This window comes from Cryptomeria japonica, chromosome 11 (genome assembly GCF_030272615.1).
Source record: "Cryptomeria japonica chromosome 11, Sugi_1.0, whole genome shotgun sequence".
Classification (NCBI taxonomy): Eukaryota; Viridiplantae; Streptophyta; class Pinopsida; order Cupressales; family Cupressaceae; genus Cryptomeria; species Cryptomeria japonica.
In genome coordinates, this window is record NC_081415.1 from 497,458,337 (window position 1) to 497,481,725 (window position 23,389).

The window sequence follows — 23,389 nt, forward strand, 5'->3', positions numbered from 1 at the left end:
GATATGGCAACATCATACTGGATTAGAAAATCAATTTCTTAACATCAATGACAAAATAATAATATCAAGATAGTAAAACATCTTTAATCAGTTATATCCATAATCATCAACAACCTTCTTAATATCCTTAAGAAATGCCAACAATCTTTCATTGTCTGTTATAATGCAATGTTGCCAACATAAAACAAATACCAGAATAATTGTTATAGAAATTAAATATAAATATAAATCATAAAACAGTTACCATCCATCCAGGACACATGACACCAAGATTTGTACGTGGAAAACCCGATAAAGGGAAAAACCATGGTGGGAAGCCTACCCACAGTCAGATAATACTTTTGCAGTAAGTATGTGATTACAATATGAGGGGCCTGCACATGCAGGAAGGCCAATAGTCTAGATCACACTGCTCATCACAAGAAGGAGCCTCACTAACTACATAAACATCAGACTACAATCTGGAAAGAAGAGTGAACTACAAAGATAGCATCTGCTATGCCTGAGTACAGTCCTGGTTAAGCTCAATATCGAAAGTCTCAAACCTCTCTAAAAAACCCAATTCGATCACCTATGATTTACCAAACCTTCTATATATGATTACAACATTATTCGCATATAGATAATCATAATCCTTAATCCCATATACCCATGATCTACAAAGAGATCTTACATCATATTTATACCAACCTGGGACCTAAACAATTAGGTCGGCCACCAAAAAGATAATACAATAAGTTTACAACATAAACCCATAATCCAATGATCAACCAAGTTGGCTTAGGCTGAAAACAATGTAAACCAATTCTTAAATCACATTGATAACACATCAGGAACATCCTCCAACATGTTACACAAACTAGTCAATAACCTAGATAACAACAGGCCCAAAATAGGTTGCCATAAACCAAATCCAATACCACCGATGAACTAGAGAATGAACATGATAACCATCAACATTCTAAGAACCATCTAGAAGCCGAACCAACACCACTTATCACGTGCATCAAAATATCATCAACAAAGATCTGCCGGTAAAACCCTTACCAATATCCAAAAGGCTTACTAGAACAAATGATATCTCCTGAGTCATCAAATCTCGAACTAACTAATAGTGATACACATCTGAATAGAATGAATGATAGATCCAAACCAATTCCACAAACTAAATCATACTAGATCAATATCATAAACCAACCACTCTACCGGAACCAATCGGAAACTGGTAAACAACCAGAACAACTGGTGTTGGCATTAATGACAAAACATCAATGCAACACATAATCAATTCATCCAAATTGACAACAAAAGGGGTATAAGGTTTAGATTAATGAGAACAGGATAGTATCATAGCAATAATATGAATAATATTTGATAATCCCAAAGTCTCATAGGCCTACAATACACAGTCAAAATAGTAACATCATTCAAAGAAAGGGACAATTCATGGTTATATAGACTATCAAGAGTATTGGTCACAACAAAATGCATCCATTGTCACAAAATGTCAAAGATCAAGCTACATTGATAGTTTAAAGCATCAACATAGAACCAAGATAAGCATTAAATTAATTAAGAGTTGTATGAGAAACTATGGTAGTTAGGAAAGAAAAAACACAAGACAATGTATATCATTATAGAATCCAGTCATATGATAAAGGCATTAGGGACAAATTTCAACATCAATGAAGAAAATGCCTTATCAAGGGACAATGATATTCATAAGATTGAAAGTAGACACTAGGATTAAAAGGTGACCCTTGGAGTTACCAACTGAGTTGAACATCTAGTAAACATGATGGAACCAGATCTTAAACAAGATAGATTGAAACCTAAGATTGAACCTAATATCACCTTTACCAAAAGTGGTAACTCAAAGCATACACCTGATAGAACAATATACATTACTACTATAACTAATGACAAACCCACATGTAGGGTGCTTATTGATCCACTACGTATGGTTAATATGAATATAAAAGAATATCTTTGCATATATGCATTATATCGAGCCAATTATGATAAATTTGAAGTCTTGATTAATGTGCATGATGGTTTCACTTGTCCCACCATTGGTTCCATCACCCTCAAGTTAAAGTTGAATTTAAAATCTTAGATGTTCCTTTTACCATTATTTCTACCTTAGACCAATTTCATGTGAAATCGGTTCATTTTTTAAGGCAATGCCCTATGTAGTCCATTAAAATGTTAATGTTCTCAGTTCAAGGACAAGTGTAAACTATATTTCATAGTGGGTTCTAGCCCTTATTTAGATGTGGCATTCTCGTATTTGTATCTTTATTATTCTATATGTTGTATACATGTTGTGTTTTATATGTACTTTTGTGTTATCTTTTGGTGATGATTCAAAGCGTTGATTCTTTTTGGTCTCTTCCATGTTGACCTAAAAGGACCCTTTGCTCCTCAAGTATTCTTCCTCTAATAGTTTTCATCATCAAAGTTCAGGTATCCATGAACAAAAGATTCAAGAAGTAGCCTTAAGAGTATAGGAGAGATCTGAGCAAAAAACAATGGAGGAATACAAATTGTAAAGTGAATGATTTTATGTCTCAGACTGCTAAAGGCACCAAGATTGCTAATCTTTGATCTCAGACTTAGACAACTATTTGGTGTATCTGGTGACTACCCTTTTAAAAATTTAAACGAATATTTGCCTATGTAATCAACAATATGAATATAAACAACAAAATCTATTTTTTGTAATCAGCAATATGAATATTGTGATGCTAAAAATGTGGTATAAAAGAGGCATACACATATAATGAGACAATAAAAACATAATTGAAAAGCTTAATTTCAAAACTAAATCAAAGATGCAAACCATTAGCCTTCCTTGAAATGTCCCATTTTCCTCTATTTTTGAGGACCTTGAAGGTGTTGGATTGATGGACTCTCAGCAGAGCAATGACCTCCAAAGTGACAACTCAAGAGTTGAGTAGCTATTTGATCATGATTAACTATGGAGATGATATGAAATGCATGATTTAAGAAACTAGATTACCATGCTATGATAAATCTAAAAGCTAAATGCTAGATAATTGAAATGAAAATTGCCTATAGTAATGATGCCTAAATTGATATGAGATGGGATCCTTATTTCTCCAAAATGAGGGGTATTTATAGGAATTCCAAGGCCAAAGTTGAGGTGGCAGGAATCGATGGTCTAGATCTGATCTGAAGATATCAAGGGCCAACATTGAGGAAGTTGGAGAAGAGGTTGGAGGAAGGGACACTTGTCATCTCTGTGGTGACAAGTGTTAAGGAGCCTTTCTCATGAAAGGGAAAGTGTCCAAAGGAGGAGACATGTGGCAAAAGTGCCATGTGTCTCAAGGAGAGAATATCCACACCATGGGAGGTTAGGATAAGGAGGTTAGAATGTGCAAGATTGGATAGGGTTAGTTAGACCCAAGATTAGATTAAATGGGTCAAGTTAGGGGATGGTTAGGTTGGGTGGTTAAAGTTAGGAGCCATGTGCTCATTTGAATTTAGAAATTCAAATAATTGGAAAATGGTAATTAATCTCAACAAACTTGAGTTTGTTAATCTTAATTAGGGATTAGAAGAATTGATTAATATGGGGAGACATTAATTAATTTAGAATTAATTAATCAAAGGGGGATGTGAGATGAACTATATAAATAAATCATTTAGATTTATTTACTAGTAGATGAATAGAGAAATTAATTAAATTGCTTGTGAATTCAATTAATTGGGAAGGGGAATTAATCAAATAACTACGTATTTAATTAACTATCTTCAGACCATTTTTAGGTGTATACATTTTGCCCCTCTTTGAAGCGATGTGTGACGGCACGTTGGTTCAAAGAAAGCTCGATTGATGATGTTGCTGATATTGATTTTGATAGGATGCAGATTCGATCTTGATTTGATACGGATTTGGTTTCGATATGATACTGATTTGATTCGGAGATGATAAATCTCGATATGATGTTGTTTCAATCTTGGAGATGATAAATCTCAATATGATGCCCCAGACGCTGATTGATGCAAGGATGCCCCCTTGGGAGATAAATCTCGATATGATGCCCCAGATGCTGATTGATGCAAGGATGCCCCCTTGGGAGATGAATCGCATAATTTTTGAATGTTTTTGAATTTTTCGCGATTTTTTTTTTTAATTTTTTTAATTTTTAATGATTTTTTGATTTGTAGAGATTTTCTAAGTCAATCCGATTCATTTCTCGATAATAATTTTGAAAATGTTGTCCTACCAAACTAATTAGTTGATTAAATGATTAAACATAAGTGGAATAAAAATCCCACTTAAATGCCCCATTATGAGTTTAAAAAGGTGAATTCCTTTTACCACTCCTCATTTGTGCACTACAGTTTTTGGAAAAAATTTGCTCTGGAAGATAGAAATGGTGATCCTGTACCATCAGCATAGGTTTGAGCGAGTTTGGCGATATGAGCGTCCTCCGGCATACAGTCCATCGGTACATACTTCAAGAAAACTCAACTCTATTATCTTTTGAAAATTTTAGCTACTTGCATAAAAAATCATTTTTTAGCTTTTTCGCTAGATGGGTTGGGGAGAAAATTGCATCTTTGAGATGGGTTTTTTGATTTCCGAAATGGGTTTTTCAGATTTTTTAAAAAAAAATTCATTTGAACCCCAAAAAAATTTAATTATCTCATGCATTTTTTTTTTTTGAAAAAAAAAACATAAAAAAATGAATTTTTTTTATTTTTGAAATTTCGGGCATTTTTGGCGGGATGAGAAAAGGCGGGAAGGGAGAGGTAGAGCCCCACTAGTGGCCGCCACCAGTGCCGTGGCGCCACCGCAACTATCATCGACGCTGCAGGAGGCACCACGGGTGCCACCGCAGGTGCTTAGGGAGCCGCGGGCGCCGCCAACCAGGGGGGGAGGGGGAAATTTATTTTTTATTTTTTTATTTTTATTTTTTTCGATTTTGATGATTTTTTCATTTTTTTTTTTATTTTGACGATTTTTTCGATTTTTTCGATTTTGATTTTGATGATTTTTCCAATTTTTTTTTATTTTTTGATTTTGACAATTTTTTTTATTTTTTGATTTGTTGATTTTGACAATTTTTCTGATTTTTTGATTTTTCGATTTTGACGATTTTTGAGAAAATGATTTGATTGGTCTATTGGTTGATTTTGCTGTCAATTTGATTTGATTTTTCGGTTTTTGATAGGGTAAGATTTGATTAACTATCTAATTGATAAAATTAGACGCTCCTGATTGATAAATTTGATGATCAGTTCTGATTATCTCGATGCACACGCGAGATGAGATAAGATTGATAATGACCTCATGATAGATGAGCATCATTGATAGGGGCCCAACGAGATTTGATAAAAATCTCAATTGAGCAAAATAGACCGATAGATAGATTGATTTGATAGATAGATAAATCAAGAATCTGATATGATGAGGTGATTTGATTGCAGGAGCATGTTACTATTCTTTAGTCTCGAGAGTGTTTCTCGAAGACTTGGATGTTGATACCTCGCCTTAGCCAGGTGGAGCGAGACCACATTGGTAGGTGTGGTTTGTCTTCCCTTCTTGACATGCCCCAACCTTTGATAAACTGGGGATTACTGATAGCTTTAGCAGAGCGTTGGCATAGTGAGCATAACACGTTTCATTTGCCAACGGGAGAGATTACAGTGACACCTAAGGATGTCTATCGAATTCTGTGCATCCCTGTGATGGGTGATCTAGTATATTATGATCTCAGTGAGCGGGGTGGGACATAGGTACTTTGCAGAGTGTTTGAGGATGATGAAATGGGTGGGTATGATATTGCATGGTAGGAGATGCTAGAGTTAGGATATGCCACATTACCAACTGTGCTTGCCAGATTTATTGGAGGCTTCCTTTGTCCTGATCACAGGTCAAAGGGATTATCTATTGGATGGGGTCATCTACTTGAGAAGATGGTGACAGAGGGGACCTGCTTTGCATGGGGGTCATGTATGTTGGTGCATTTGTATCATGACTTGCACCGAGTTGTGTATCAAGGATCAGTTGCATTATCAGCAGGGGTGACCATGCTTTAGATATGGGCCTAGGAGCATCTACCTATCACATGACCATTGGCTGATAGAGATAGACCTATAGGTAGGCCTTATGATGAGGGGTATCCAGGTATTATTGTCCGGTGAAAGCTGGGCAAATTAGAGCATTGGCAACGAACCTTGGATGATCTGGATACTGTGATATGGAGACCATATAGGGATTGTGAGATTTGGCTTGAGGATGCAGTGGAGATGCCATATGTATTCATGATGCGATATCTGATTGGGTTGACACCCTATGTCATCGAGTGATTCCTTTGTATGAGGGTGTTGAGACAGTATGGCAGGATACACAGGATGCCACAGGGTACATCTCATTATGCTCGTCGAAGATTGGATGTGCCTACTTGGGGGCCTTCTATTTCATATGACCAGGCCTGCGCAGAGTATCGATCATTGGAGCCAGTTGATTGGGATCATCTTCCAGGTGTGATGGATAGTAGGATGACACATGAGCATGCTATGCACTATACTGTACATAGGTTTTCGAGGTTGACATGTCCGGATGAGCCAGAGCCAGTTTTTGATGAGGATGATGAGAGGCTACGACGCAGAGCTCCTAGACGATGGAGGGATGGTGAGGGGAGAGATGATAGCGGAGATGGGGATGGATATGAAGGAGATGCAGGAGATCATGGTACCAGAGATGGTGAGGGAGGAGATGATGATGGGGGAGATGGGGGAGATGATGATGAGGGAGATGGTTGAGTAGTGGCAGTGGAAGCGACAGGCACGCCAGGAGCTAGCAGTTCTAGATCTGCCAGAGATGTATATACAGATTGGATGGCCTGGGTGGTAAGACGCAGGAGATCAGGTCTAGGGGATCAGGGACATCAGGTTTCAGAGTGAGAGGGACCCCCAGTTGAGCAGGTACCTATGATAGTATCACAGGTTGAGCAGCCACAGGCAGAGGCACCTCGACGGATCCTCATTAGGATGTCATCGCATCAGCAACAGGCTCAGATTACGGACTTACAGGTTTAGGTTCAGCAGCTAGAGAGTCGACTAGTAGAGAGGGACTCTCAGATGGCCTAGCTAGAGACTTAGATGGCTTCTCTCCTAGTCGAGAGAGATGCGGCTATGGATAGGTGTCAGTAGTCCAAGACATAGGTACAGTTGTCAGGAGGGTCTACTTCAGGGAAGACCTCCCTGAAGATGATGCGCCAGGGGATCCGAGAGGCTGAGTATTATAGGACATTATACTTTACTATTGTTCCTCCTGATCGGAGGGCTCCAAGATTTTCACAGTTGAGCAGGAGATCGAGGTAGAGCCAGACTGAGAGTCGAGGAGTGACAGGGCCTCTTTAGAGAGTTCCCCCAGGTGGGGACTTAGGTACAGGGGTACCAGCTAGTGCTACTCTACCTGCCGCATCAGGACAGAGTTTTGCTCTGCGTTCGAGTGGTCACACTAATATGGGACATTGATCTATTTATGTACACACCTTTTTGTGATGAGATATTGATGATTCCTACGATGTATAGTTGTGATGTATCTCATATATTTTGTGATATCATTGTACCTTGGACATGGATCTTGTTTTGATGATATGATATGCAGTTGATCTTATTTGCTCTACATGACCTATGAAATGATGGATGCATTCTATTTGACATATGATTATGATGTGCAGTTCACTTTCATGATGTATGCTTTAATTTTTTATATGCTTATGAATTCTAGATGATAGATATATGATCATGCATGATTTACATGATGTATGCAAATATGCAAATATGTATGGTGATGCTTATAATTTCTGTGTGATGTTTGCACGATGCAATGCTTTCTATGTTTATGATATTTTTATGATTTTCTCATGCATGTTAATATGAGATGGATGTAATGCAATGCAATGGTGATACCTTATATGATTTGAGATTAGATGAATGTCATGCAATGATCTTACTAAATGAATGAATGAGCTTATGCTTTATATGAATGATGTCTTAGTATGCAATGGTTACTTGAGATGAACTAACTTATCATGTAGGATGAATGAATTGATTATTTTTGTTATTGTCCAATATACTCAATCACGTAATAAGAGAGATAACACCATGTTAGTGTTGGCCTTGGAAAAGATGATCATTGTGATCCCATGCAGAATGAAATGCAAATCTATCTTAAAATGCAAATGCAATGCAGTGATCGGACCGGTCATGGAGTCATTGCTTTGTTTCATCATTGAGCTTTTAAAATGTGGGAAGTGAGTGCAAACATCAATGGTATAATTGAACCATGATGACCTGAGCACTACTTTCCTAGGTTTTGATATTGCAAGTTAGCACAAGCATCGAGGTATAATTTAACCAAGATGACCAGAGTGTTGCTTGCATAAAACAGGTAGTATTAACCATTTCTATATACAAGTCCAAAATATCTTCGATGATACTCTGATGATCATTTCCTTAGACAACTTTGCACATATTAATAATTAATTTATAGACAGTAGACAAAAAATATCATGCTCCTTCCTCGTTCCTCTAGTCAAAGACATCCTGGAGTTACTCAGAAATCATGATAGCAAAAATCAAAATAAAATAGTTGAACCATTATTGCCAAAGTGTTAAAATCATGAGTCAAGATATATCATCCATTGATATGTGTTTTGTCATGTTTAGATTGATATGTGATAGTTAACGGTTGACAATGTGATCCTATGTTCAATGTTGGATGTATCTCAGTTTTTCATTTGACAAGTGTTGTCTAACTGTTGTTCTACCTGCTTGATTAAGCTTAAAATGATCAAAACTTTTTGCCCCCAGTCAGGTTTAGGATTTTGCCCCCAGCCTAGAAACAAACCTTTATTATGATATAGTCAATGATCCAAACCATGACGAGAAATCACCTGGGGTGTCTGCATATGTACAAAGGCTTTATGATGAATATGAACAACGCTGATGGAAAAGAATGCAAGTGGAAGAAAGCGTGAACCAATAGATGGCAAAGCTAGCTGACAGATAGCGCCTGTTTGCCAGGTTTTCACCATCTGTTTTTATTACACTTTTTTTTTTCATTTTTGATTTTTTATTGTTTTTGGATTTTTTGCTTTTTCGTTGTTTTTGGATTTTTCTGCTTTTTCACTATTTTGGGATTTTTCTGCTTTTTCACTGTTTTTGGATTTTTCTACTTTTTCACTGTTTTTGGATTTTTTAGACATAAAACTTCTTCAGATGCATGCTATTGATGGGTTCCTCAAGCTGATCTCCATCTTGTGTTGATAGCTGATATGCCCCTAACCCAAATACTGTTGTGACCATAAATGGACCTAACCAGTTTGGTTCAAATTTTGCCTTCTTTTCTCGATCTGACTGATTTTGTGGATTTTCCTTTAGTACTAGTTCTCCCACGTGAAAGATTTGTGGTTTGACCTTGTGATTATAACTTTGGCACATTATTTGCTGATATACCTTTAGATGATCAAAGGCACTTTGTCTTCTTTCATGGATCAATTCTAACTCTTGCAGTCTAGATACTCGTTGTTCTTCATCTGGGATAAGTCCTTTTAGTGATACACGTAGAGAGGGTATGTCTACTTCGATTGGCAATATGGCTTCTGATCCATATACAAGAGAGAAAGGTGTGGCACCTGTTGGTGTGTGGATACTGGTGCGGTAGGCCCAGAGAGCAGGGTTTAATTGAATATGCCAATCTTTCCTAGCATCGTTCACTGTCTTTTTGAGGATTTTTAGAATAGTTTTGTTAGATGCTTCTGCTTGCCCATTCCCCTGTTGATAATAGGGTGTGGAGAATCTCTGTTGGATCTTAAACTTCTCACATAGCTCTTGTACATCCTGATTCTTGAATGGTCGCCCATTATCAGTGATAATGGTAATTGGTATTCCATAATGATAGATGATGTAATTCAAGATAAATGCAGCAATTTGTTTTCCTGTGATATTTGTGAGAGGTACTGCTTCGATCCATTTTGTAAAATATTATATAGCTACAAGGATGAATTTGTGACCATTAGATGAAGAAGGATTTATTTTTCCTACTAGATCAAGACCCCATTGGTAGAAAGGCCAAGATGTTGCCAAAGCATGAAGTTCTTATGCTGGTGCATGAATCAAGTTCCCGTGGATCTGAAATTGTTTGCACGTTCTAGCTATCTGAAAAGAATCCCGTTCCATAGTCGGCCAATAATAGCCCAAGCATATGAGTTTTTTTGAAAGGGTAAGACCACTTGAATGAGTGCCACAAATGTCATTATGGACTTCCTTTAAGGCCTTCTCAGATTCTTCTTGTTCAAGACATCTTAGAAGAGTATCGTCTAGACCTCATTTAAATAGGGTATCCGCAACAAGAGTATAATGGGAGGATTGGCAAATAAAGTTTCTCTTTTGATTTTTTGATAAGTCAGGAGGTAAGATGTTATCTTTCAGGTATGTGTAAGTTTGGCCATAGCGGGAGGAATCATGTCCTATAAGTTGAAAAATGGTTTGGGAATCAGGACAATTATGAGATAGGTAAAACAACTCTTCAACCAGGAATTCATAACACTCTTGATTCTCCTGTGTTTGTAATAGAGAAGCAAGTGTTGCCATGGCATCTACTGCTTTGTTATCATTTCTTGGAATTTGTTCAAAAGTGATTTCAACAAAATATTTCTTGAAGTCACCCACCATCTTTTTGTAAGCCATGAGTTTGTCATCTTTTGTTTGATAGTCATCATTGATTTGATTGATGACAAGCTGAGAGTCTCCAAAGACCTGAAGTTGTGTAATGTTCCATTCTACAACCATTTTGATACCTATAACCAAAGCTTCATACTCTATAGTGTTGTTGGTGCATGGGAAGCTTAATTTGTATGCTTTCAGAATTGTATGACCTTGTGGTGTGATAAATAGAATTCCTGCTCCTGATCCGTGCTACGTATATGAACCATCAAAGTATAGTTCCCATGCTTTTGTTGTGACTGTTAGGATATCAGTGTCAGGAAACTCAATTTGTAGAGGATGATCATCTTTAAGTGGTGCCTTTGCTAGTTGATCTGCGATGACTTGTCCCTTGATAGCTTTTATGTCTACATACTCAATATCAAACTCACTTAGGATCATGATCCATTTTGCTAGTCATCCTGTCAATGTTGCCTTGCTGAGAAAATATTTCAATGGATCAATTTTAGCTATCAACTTGATGGAGTGAGATAATAGATAGTGTCTTAATTTCTAGCAAACAAAAACTACCACCAAGCATGCTTTTTCTGTTGGGGAATAGTTGAGCTCATATCCCACTAGTATTTTACTGATGTAGTAGATGGCTCACTCTTTTTCTTCATTATCCTATTGTGCGAGCAAAAATCCTAATGATACTTCAGTGGTCGATACATAGAGCAATAACGACTTGTCTGGAATTGGTGACATTAGAACGGGTGGTTGCAAGAGATATGCCTTGATCTTGTTGAATGCATCCTCACATTTATGGTCCCACTTGAAATAAACATTTTTATGTAATAGATGGGTAAATGGTTGACATTTATCTGCCAGTTGAGCCACAAATCTTGTGATTGACTGCAGTCTTCCTTGTAGTGATATGAGTTGACTTATATTCTTGGGAGATGTCATTTCCATGATTGCTTTGACCTTAGTTGGATCTACTTCGATACCTCTAGCTAAAACAATGTATCCCAATAGATTTCCTGAAGTGACACCAAAGGCACATTTCTTAGGATTTAGCCATAGCTTATACTGTTCTAATCAATCAAAGATCTTTTCCAGTATTTTGATATGTTCTTCTCTGTTGTATGATTTTGCCAAGATGTCATCCACATAGTCTTCCATGAATGTATGCATCATGTCATGGAATATCATTGTCATAGCTCTCTGATATGTGGCACCTGCGTTCTTTAGTCCAAAAGGCATGACATTCTAGCAGAAAGTACCCCATGGACATGTGAAAGTTGTCTTTTCTTGATCTTCGAGTGCTATTTTAATTTGATTGTATTCGGAGAAACCATCCATTAGAGAAAACATGGAGTGTCTAGTTGTTAAATCTACAATGATGTCAATGTTAGGCAAAGGAAAGTCATCCTTTGGACATTCATTATTAAGATCTTTGAAGTCTGTGCATACTCTGATACTTTTGTCTAGCTTTGAAAAAGGAACGATGTTTGATACCCATTGAGGATATGCTATAGGTCTGATGAACCCTACATCCAGTAATTTTTTTAGTTCTTCTTTGACCAAGAGAGCAATATGTGGATGCATCTTTCTTAATTTCTATTTGACTAGTTTGGCTCCTGGATTGACATTTAAGTGATGCATAATAAGCTCTGGCTCCAATCCTGGCATGTCTGCATATGACCAGGTGAAATTGATTTGTCGTCATTTAAAGAATTCCATATATTCTTTTCTTTCTTTTTCTGACAAAGAAGTTGTTGGATGTAGGATCTTGGGTTGCTCTGATGTCCCAATATTAACTGATTCTATTGGTTCAATCAAAATTGATGACCTTTTTTGATAGTACTCAGGTAAAGTGTCAAATCTCCCATCTTCCTGTGCCACAAGGAGGTTTTCACTATTAGATGTGTCCTTTCTTTTTACTTTTTCCTGATCTAATATTGCCAAGAAATGGTTTTCAACATTAGACCTGATATTATTTTCTTTATTTTCCTTTTTGCGACTAGGAGATTTGGCACCCACCTGGCTGGAAGATGCGTTGTTGAAATTCCTAGTGGAAGTTGTTGTGGGTTCGATTGCATTAAGATATACGGATATGGCATAGTCATTTAGAAAGGTATCAATGGTAGTATGTCCTTCATTTTCCCATTCAATAAGTTCGGGGTGGAGTAGAGGTAAAGGATCATCCGGTTGAGATGTTTCAAGAGTATTTAGGGTCATGATTGAGTTATCAAAGTTTTCGATATGTATATCAATGTCTAGAATAGTACCCTCATCAGAATGACCTCGCCCAAGAAGTTCTTGATCGTCCTCAATTAAGTCCAAGTTAGCCGAATGTGATTCTAATTCAAGTGAACTAGTTCCTAATGTTTGTCCTGCATACGTGTGAACTACATCGACTCCTACATCTTCTTTAAAGCAATTTTCTTTAGCTGATTCTTCAGAATGATAAGAATCCCATTCCCATTCGTCAGAATCCATCTCACTTGCAGCTTGCAATCTACAAATTTGTTCATATAACTTTTGATGTGTTTCTTTTGTTTGTCTTGCTATATCTTTCCTTCTTTCATATTCAACTTCTTCTGGACTAAGATTGAGTTCTGTCAACTTTACTATTGGCTCTCCTTGATTAGTACTAGGTTCATGCTTGTTTTGATTGAGAGTTAATGCTCCTTGGGAGGTACTATTAGTTTGTTTCTCTTGTTGATTTGAGGATTGTTTCTTTTGCCATTTCATGTTTGGTTGTGCTTGTTGCTTTGCAGATTCTTCTTCCCTTTCAATTGCAAGTTGTTCTTGTCTATTTTCATATTCCTCTTGGTGTTGATTAGAGAATATGTCTTCTGGTAAAGTAACTTGTCCATACCCTAAGCCTGATTTGTCTATAGCTTGTTGAGTATGAGGTTGGATAGGTTCTGAGATACCTTCTTTTCTTTTTCCTATAGGACCTGTTCCAGTGTATCCCATCTTTTGAAGAATGTTGAATCCTTTTCCATATTTTTTTGAAGATATTCTGACATTGTTGACCTTTTGTTGAACTTCTTCATCTTTGTATAGCCACTGTAGCACATCTTTGTCTTCTGTCTCCTCTGATAAGGTTCCACCACTAATGAATGCTCCATCAAATATCGGAAGATGTTTCACAATTGGTTGTTGTTTGATGGTTTTCCAAAGGATTTAGGAGAGAGTGGTAATTGTGATATTGAGTATTCTTCGTTTCCTCGATCTCTTAGCTGCATTTGTTTTTCCATACTTGATAAAATTGAGGCAAATGATTGTTCTTTGGATTGTGTGTTCGAAGATGACTCCTCCCTATTATGAGGAACAATGACTTCTTGAGCCATTTTTAGACTGCTACAATATTGGAAAGGATTTGAATCTGTAGATATTGTGATTTCTTGTCCATTATAGGGAAATTTGACACAGTGATGATAGGTTGATGGGACAGCTTGCAAGTCATGTATCCATGGTCTCCCTAGGAGTATATTGTTGGTATTTTGGTATGGTTTTATCATTGATGTCAACACCTGCTAAACAATTATCCACTCTGGTACTTTGGAGAATTAGCAACATTCACCGATAAGCAAGTGACTCATGCACAGTCACCAGTATCTGGTACACCGACAAGATATAATGATCACCGACACTTGGAATGATATGGAAAACACTTAGTAATGTCGAAGACATCATGTGGACACTTTGTCCTAGAGTTTTGTTTATTGATATATTCATATTTACATATTTGCTGTTACCGGCAAATAGGTCCAGGGTTACACCGATAGGTTTATCTTTTCCAAATCAGCACAACACGCTATAGAGATGATTAATTATTGTTGTAAATGCATTAAGTGGACATGATGAGTCCATTATTGTATCAGATACTGTATTGTTTGTAAAATGTTTTTATTGTAATATCTTGTAGAGCCGACCTACTAAAATTGGTCTTAGGTTATGGTATAAATGTAAGATCTTATTTGTAAGATCAAATGTGGAATGTGAAAAAAGGATTGTGTGAAGGTATATGTGAGAATAAGCAGAGCTATACACGCAGACATCATTTGAATATTGAAGGAGGGTTTTTGTGAAGACAATCAGAACTACACCGGTACTGAATCCAACATATGAAGATGCTATTTTGTGCAGTGCAATATTATTGGATTTAACCATACAACTGTAGTCAGTGTGACTCCCATTTTGTGATTGAGTAGTGAGCTCTAGGCGCTTGGCCTTTCTGCATGTGCAGACCCCATTTATGTACACTTACTATCTATAGTAGTATCATCTGATTGTGGGTAAGGTTTCCCACCGTGGTTTTTCCCCTTACAGGGTTTCCACGTACAAATATTGGTGTTGTGTGTTGTGGATGTCTTTGTCTTTATGTTTCATGCACTAATCCTTACCGGTATAGCAATTAACTATTAAAACTGTCTACCGGCATGTTAAACTGGTTTATTGGTATTAAGCATTAAGTTGGTTAAGTTGTTTTTGGTTTGAATTTATCTGAGAACTGATTCACCCCCCCCCCCCCTCTCAGTTGTCTCCGGGACCTAACAATTGGTATCAGAGCCTAGTCCTCTTTTGTAGAAGTTTAATAACTTGAGGAGATCCAATGTCTACTAACTATTTTAGGAAGGACAGTCCTAAACTTGATGGAACCAACTATGGCATATGGAAGATCAGAATGGAGACACATCTAAATTGCATTGGAAAAGACATTTGGGATGTTACAAAGAATGGTTATACTATTGTTGTACAAGGTCAGCTTAGTCCAGCTAACTTGACTAAAGATGAAGAAAATGATTGCAAAGCAAGAGAAGCACTTTTGAGTGCATTATCAGATCAACAAATCATGGGACTATCAGATAGGTCTACTACTAAAGCTATTTGGGATCATTTGGAAACACTGAATGAAGGAGATTCCACAGTCAAAATTGCAAAACTTGAAAGCTTCCGAGTTAGGTATGAACATCTGAAAATGGAAGAAGATGAAAGGATTTCTACTTTTATGGAAAGAGTAAATGAGATTGTTTTGGGTATTAAATGTTGTGGAGGAACCTTAAGTGAAGATGAAATTGTTTCAAAATTTTTAAGAGGATTGCCACTGGCATATAAGCTGAAAGTCACTACTATAAATGAGCTAAGAACAATGCCTAATACATTAGTTACTAGGGATACATTGAATGGGAAACCCTCAGCTTTTGAAATTGAAGAATTTGGTCTTGTTGCTACTATAAAGACAGATTTGGCCTTTAAAGTATCAACATCATCTGCTCCATCATTTGACAAATCTGATTGGAAAGCCTTTTATGCAAGAGAGCTTGAAGAAAGCAAGAAAGATAATGAAGAACTTGAAGAACTTGAAGTACTATTTGCAAGAAAAATGCCTAAAGGTCCAGTTGGAAGTAAGTATGAAGGTAAAGCACCCTTTAAATGTTTTAAATGCAATAAGATTGGTCATATGGCTTCAAGATGCCCTGATAGACATGCTAGACTAAGAGAAGAAGCTAGAAGAACATACAAGCCTAACCCTGAATATCAGAGATACAGATTTAACAAGAATAAAGACAAATCTTGTTACATTGTTGATGAAGGTGTGACTGATGATTTTGATGAGGATCTGATAGACAATGGATGGGTTTTTGTTGCTATAACAGAAGATCAACAGGCACCTACTGCTCAACCAGTAGTACAGGCCTTGGTAGCTAAAGTTGAAGTAAAGGATGAATGGATCATTGATTCAGGATGCTCACATCATATGACAGGAGACAAAGGTAAATTCTTGAACTTTCAAGAATACAATGGAGGGTTAGTGAGATTTGCAGATGACAAAGCTTGCTCAATCAAAGGTAAGGGTACAATATCTCTTGATGGTAAGCATAACACTAACAATGTTTACTAATTTGAAGGATCAAAGCACAATCTTTTGAGTGTTGGTCAATTAGTTGAGAAAGGATTTCAATTACAATTTAAAAATGGAAAATACAAAATCATGAACAGAATTGGTTTCAAAATTACAACCGGTAATCAGACTAGAGGTAATATCTTTCATTTGAATAATAGTGAAAAGCCATGCTTGATTGCACATATAGATGAAAGTTAGTTATGACATAAGAGACTCTGTCATGTAAACTTTGATTGCATGGTGAAGATCAGTACTACTAAGGTAGTTAGAGATTTACCTAAAATTGTCAAACCTCAGAATACAGTATGTAAGGAATGTCAATTTGGAAAACAAGTTAGAGCTAGTTTCAAAAGTATTCTAGAAAAATCCAATAATGCTCTTGATTTAATTCACACTGATTTATGTGGTCCAGCTAGAACTAAAAGCTTACAAGGTGATAGATATTTCATGCTAATCATTGATGACTACTCTAGAATGTGTTGGGTTACTTTTCATAGAGAAAAATCAAAAGCACTGGGAAAGTTCAAACTATTCAAAGCAATGGTTGAAAATGAAACCGGTAAGAAAATCAAATGTCTAAGATCAGATCAAGGAGGAGAATTTACATCTAAGGAATTTAATAGATTCTGTGAAGTGAATGGAATCAGAAGATAGCTATCAGCACCTCAGACACCATAGCAGAATGGAGTTGTTGAAAGGAAAAACAAAACTATCTTGGATGCAGCAAGAAGTATGTTATCAGAAGCAAAGCTAACCACATGCATATTGGAGAGAGGAAGTCAGTACAATTGTCTTTACATTCAACAAAGTTCACATCAAAGGTGAAACCGGTAAGACCCCTCATAAACTATGGTTTGGTAATACTCCTACTCTTAAGTATTTCAGAATTTTTGGAAGTAAATGTTATATCAGAAGAGATGAGTATATTGGCAAATTTGATCCTAGAAGTGATGAAGGAATATTTCTTGGTTATTCATCTAAGAGCAAGGCATATAGATGTTTTAACAAAAGATTGCAAAAAATTGTTGAAAGTACAAATGTAAAGATTGATGAACAATTTAGAGGAACTTCAAGGTATATAGACTTTGAACCGGCAATAAAATTTTTGGCAAATGAACCTACTCTAAATCCACTAGTACAGAATGAAGATCCAGTTACCCCAGTATCATCTGAGGATTCCACAGTAACTGAGGAACTGCAGCAAACAAAGACACCCCGGTATGTAAGATTGAATCATTCTGAAGATCAGATAATTGGAAACAAGTTTAAAGGAGTTATGACAAGAGGAAGATTGGGAAATGAAGAGGTATGTCTTATTTCTCAAATTGAACCATCATCTGTTAATGAGGCATGTGAAGATAAATTTTGGATTAAAGCTATGGAAGAAGAATTAGAACAAATTGAGAAAAATAACACTTGGACATTAGTTCCCCGACCTAAAGATAAAAATGTAATTGGAACCAAATGGGTATTCAAAAACAAACTTAATGAAGATGGTAAGGTTGTTAGAAATAAAGCAAGACTAGTGTGTAAGGGATATTCTCAAAGGGAAGGAGTTGATTACAATGAAACCTTTGCACTGGTAGCTAGAATTGAGGTAGTCAGATTATTTTTGGCTTTTGCAGCACACAAGAACTACAAAGTTTATCAAATGGATATTAAATGTGCATTTTTGAATGGAAATATTGAAGAGGAAGTCTACATTGAACAACCTGATGGATTTTCTTTGACAGATGACAATGATATGGTTTGTAGGTTAAGAAAAGCTCTGTATGGATTAAAGCAAGCTCCAAGAGCTTGGTATGCAAGATTGGATAAGTATCTTTTAAAGATTGGTTTTACTAAAGGAAATGCAGACAATAATTTATATTATAAAGTAACTAATGATGACATCTTGATTATAGAAGTATTCATTGATGAAATAATCTTTGGAGGAGAAGATGGATTATGTAAAGAATTTTCTATTAAAATACAGCAAGAATTTGAAATTTCTATGATTGGAGAAATAAAATTATTTTTAGGATTGCAGATTTCATAGACTGATAAAGGTATATTCTTGAGTCAATCCAAGTACTTAAAAGAGTTACTAAAGAAATTTGGGATGGAAAACTCTAAACCGGTAAGCACACCTATGACAACAAATGACAAATTATCACAAAGGGATGAATCTACACCTGTTAATCCAACTAGATACAAATCTATGATAGGAGGTTTACTGTATTTGACACAAACCAGATCTGATATTATAAATGCAGTATGTATTGTTTCAAGATTTCAAAGTAATCCTAGAGAAAATCATGAATCAGCAGTAAAAAGGATTTTCCGGTACTTACAAGGTACTACAAATCTTGGATTATGGTATCCTAGAGATGAAAACTTTGAATTATGTGCATACACAGATGCAAATTGGGCAAGAGATGTGGATGATAGAAAAAGCACCACCGGCGGAGCATTCTTTCTTGGAAACAGACTAGTTTCTTGGTTGAGTAAGAAACAAAGTTGTACATCTTTATCAACAGCAGAATCAGAATATGTTGCAGTAGCAACTAACTGTACACAGGTACTATGGATTAAGAAAATGTTGAAAGACATAAAGGTAAAGTGCAAGGAACCTATTACTATCTATTGTGATAACACTGCAGCAATTGATATATCTAAGAATCCGGTATTACATTCTAAAACCAAACATGTTTCTATCAAACTGAATTTTCTAAGGGAAAATGTTGAAGTAGAGGAAATAAAACTGGTTTATGTGAATACTAAAGAGCAGATTGTATATATCTTTACTAAACCTCTGCCTAAGGAGACTTTTGAATATCTCAGAGATTAGCTTGGGGTCATACCCCCACCAGTAGAGACTTAGGAAGTTGATGATTGTCATCAACCGACAGAATTAATAGAGAAATCTTTTATTCCGGCTTTGATGGGAAGCTACTTCTCAGGGGGAGTAGTTGGTATATTGAATTGATTGGTATTTTATATATGAACTTGGATTTGTTGTAAATTTGGCATTTGATGTCAAAAGGGAGGAGATTGGTATGAAAAAACTTTGAAAAACACAACGAAAACACATGTTTCTCCCAGGGGGAGAGATTGTTGTTTGGGAGAGATTATTACTCTCTATATATCTATTTTTGGAGATTGTTGGTTTTTGGTATTTGGCATTTCTATTTTGGCACTTTGATGGTTTTTCCATCTTGTGTTGCCATCAATGCCAAAGGGGGAGATTGTTGGTATTTTGGTATGGTTTTGTCATTGATGTCAGCACCTACTAAACACTTATCCACTCTAGTACTTTGGAGAATCAACAGCATTCACCGGCAAGCAAGTGACTCATGCACAGTCACCAGTATCTTGAACACCGGCAAGATATAATGATCACTGACACTTGGAATGATATGGAAAACACTTGGTAATGTCAAAGACATTGTGTGGACACTTTGTCCTGGAGTTTTGTTTATTGATATATTTATATTTACATATTTGTTGTTACCGGCAAATAGGTCCAGGGTTACACCAGCAGGTTTATCTTTTCTAGATCAACACAGAATGCTATAGAGATGATTAATTATTGTTGTAAATGCATTAAGTCGACATGGTGAATTGGTTATTGCATCGGATATTGTATTGTTTGTAAAATGTTCTTATTGTAATATCTTGTAGAGCCGACCTACTAAAATTGGTCTTAGGTTATGGTATAAATGTAAGATCTTATTTGTAATATCAAATGTGGAATGCAAAAAAGGATTTTGTGAAGGTATATGCAAGAATAAGCAGAGCTATACACGCAGACATCATTTGAAGATTAAAGGAGGGTTTTTGTGAAGACAATCAAAACTACACCAGTTCTGAATCCAACATATGAAGATGTTATTTTGTGTAGTACATTCTTATTGGATTTAACCATCCAAATGTAGTCAGTGTGACTCCCATTTTGTGATTGAGCAGTGAGCTCTAGGCGCTTGGCCTTTCTGCATGTGCAGACCCCATTTATGTACACTTACTATCCGCAGTAGTATCATCTGATTGTGGGTAAGGTTTCCCACCGTGGTTTTTCCCCTTATAGAGTTTCCACGTACAAATATTGGTGTTATGTGTTGTGGATGTCTTTGTCTTTATGTTTCATGCACTAATCTTTACCGGTATAGCAATTAACTATTAAAGCTGTCTACGGACATGTTAAATTGGTTTACCGGTATTAAGCATTAAGTTGGTTAAGTTGTTTTTGGTTTGAATTTATTTGACAACTGATTCACCCCCACCCCCCCCCCCCCCCTCTCAGTTGTCTCCAGGACCTAACATATATTATATGATAAGTCCAAGTCCAGAACTTGGCATGCTGTATTTTTTTGTAAAGGTCCCACTCTGATGGGTAGTATCACAATTCCCTTGGAGGAACATTCTTCTTCATCATAGGCTTTTATGGTGATCTTTTTGCGGGGATCAACTGCATCTTTTGAATATCCTAAGGCACGAACAAGACTCAATGAACAAATATTTAGGTCAGCTCCACCATCTATTAGAACACATTTAACTCACATTTTGTGAACGAGGACTTCAATTTGTAAAGGATTGTTGTGGGGATGTTGCAAGGACATGTCATCTTCTTCGGTAAATGATAAGCAGTGAGGAGTTGTGAGGTGTCCCACCATGGTTTGGAATTAATCTATATCAAGATCTTTGGACATTGTGGTATCTACTAATGCTCGTTCAAGAATCTCTTTGTGTGCAGGTGACAACTTTAAAAGTTCTAAGATGGATATTTATACGGGTGTTTTTTGTAATTTATCCACTAGATTGTATTGTTTGGTAGTGGACGACGTGTTTGTTGTAGGACCTGGCAAAACCACTTTGGCTTTGCTTCGTGTGATAACATGAGTAGGTTCGTGATGTTGTTGCTCTTTAACCATGATTACATTTACCACATTGTCATATGCATGAGCATAGTTTACCTTTGCTTTACCTTTACCATTCTGCCCTATTGATGATTCACCCTTCTCATAATTAGGAAGTGGAGTTTTGAAATATGTGTGAGATTTGTTTGTTGTATGTCCATCCATGGTTATTATTCCATTATCAATCAAATCTTGGATGACATGTTTTAATCATTGACAAGCATCTGTTTGGTGTCCTTTGTTTTGATGGAAATCACAATAATGGTTGTCATTCCACCAAGAAGGTTTTACCTTGGGTTCAAAGTTTCTTTCTTCTAGTAATGTAATCAATTTGTTTGGGATGAGTGTTTTTAATGCGGACCCAAGGGGTTCACCAATGTTTATAAATTGTCTTCGAAAGAAGTTTTTGATAGTTGCTTTTTGGTGATTGTTGTTTTGTTGAGTTGCTGCTGAGTGATTGGATAAATTAAAAACTGGTTGCTTTGGTTTTACATTGTTGTTATCCACTATCCCATCATTGATGACATTGTGATTTCTATTCCAAAACTTTAGTTTATCATTGTGATTGTTGTTGTTAGTGTTGTTAGGAGGGTGAACTCCTTCTTTGAATATTTTCAACTCACGTTTCTTTATCATGGCTTCCTCTATTATGATTCCATTATCAATCATTTTCGCAAAATTTTGATTTCTTTGCATTTTTAAGTAATAACTCATTTGATCGTTTAAGTTGTCTATGAATATGTCCATTTTTTCATACTCTGGCACTGTACGAGGATACCTTGAAGCTAACCACCTCCATCATTGTAATAATGTCATGAAGGGTTCTCCACTCTTTTGTTTTGTGTTACATAGGTCTAGCATGGTTATTTCATGTTGGATGTTATAAGAATATTGTGAAACAAACTTATCCACCAACTCTGAGAATGATCAGATTCCAGGTGTAAGTTTGGAGAACCATTCCATAGCTAGTCCAATTAAGCTTTTCGGAAATAGTCTCATTAAGTATGTATCCTCATGTGCAAACTCCATACTCATTGTGCAAAATTCCCTTATATGATCTTGAGGGTCAATGCTTCCATCATATTTTTCATATCTATAGGTTTCAAAACCTATAGGAAATGGTCTCATGTTTAGGTTTCTGTTGAATGGATAAGGACAGATTTCTTGAAGTGAGTATCTTCTAACATTTCCTCTTTGCATATCTTGAATTTGTGTTTGTAATGTTTGTATTTGTTGTGCGAGAGTTGTGATAGGATTATCCACATGATTTGTTCTTGCATAGCCATGATTTTGCATTCTAGGAGGATCTTTATCTCTTCTGATATCATCTCTATCCCTTCTTGTATCCTCATTGGATTGAACGTTATTTAGAATTTCTACTTCATCCCTTGTGGGAATGTAAGTTTCCTCATTGTTTCTAGTGTTACTAGGAATTGATGTGTCATTGAGTTTGAGACCAAAAATATCCTCATATTGTTCGTTATTAAGGGGGGGTTCATTTCTCTTTTGTGTCAATTTGTGCACATCAAAATCTTGGGGGAGTTTAGCACCAGATTTTGCTAACATTAGGAAATATTTTTCTTTTTCTCCCTCCAATATTTTCCAGCATAAATTTATCAAATTGAGGATCTTTTTTGATATCTTTGACATGTTTTTCTGTTATTTCCTCTTCAACTTGTATTTCATCTTTGTGTTCCATGTTTATATAGTCTTCAGTTATTTCAAACGTTTCTATTTCTATTTCTGCAATCTTTCATCTCTGAGCCCTGGTTAGAATGGGCATACATGTGTTTTGAATGTTTTTCGAGGTTTAAATCTTGTTTAATGCATTATAATAAGTGATCAATTGTTGAGGTAAAAGTTGTAGATGGATAGACACGAA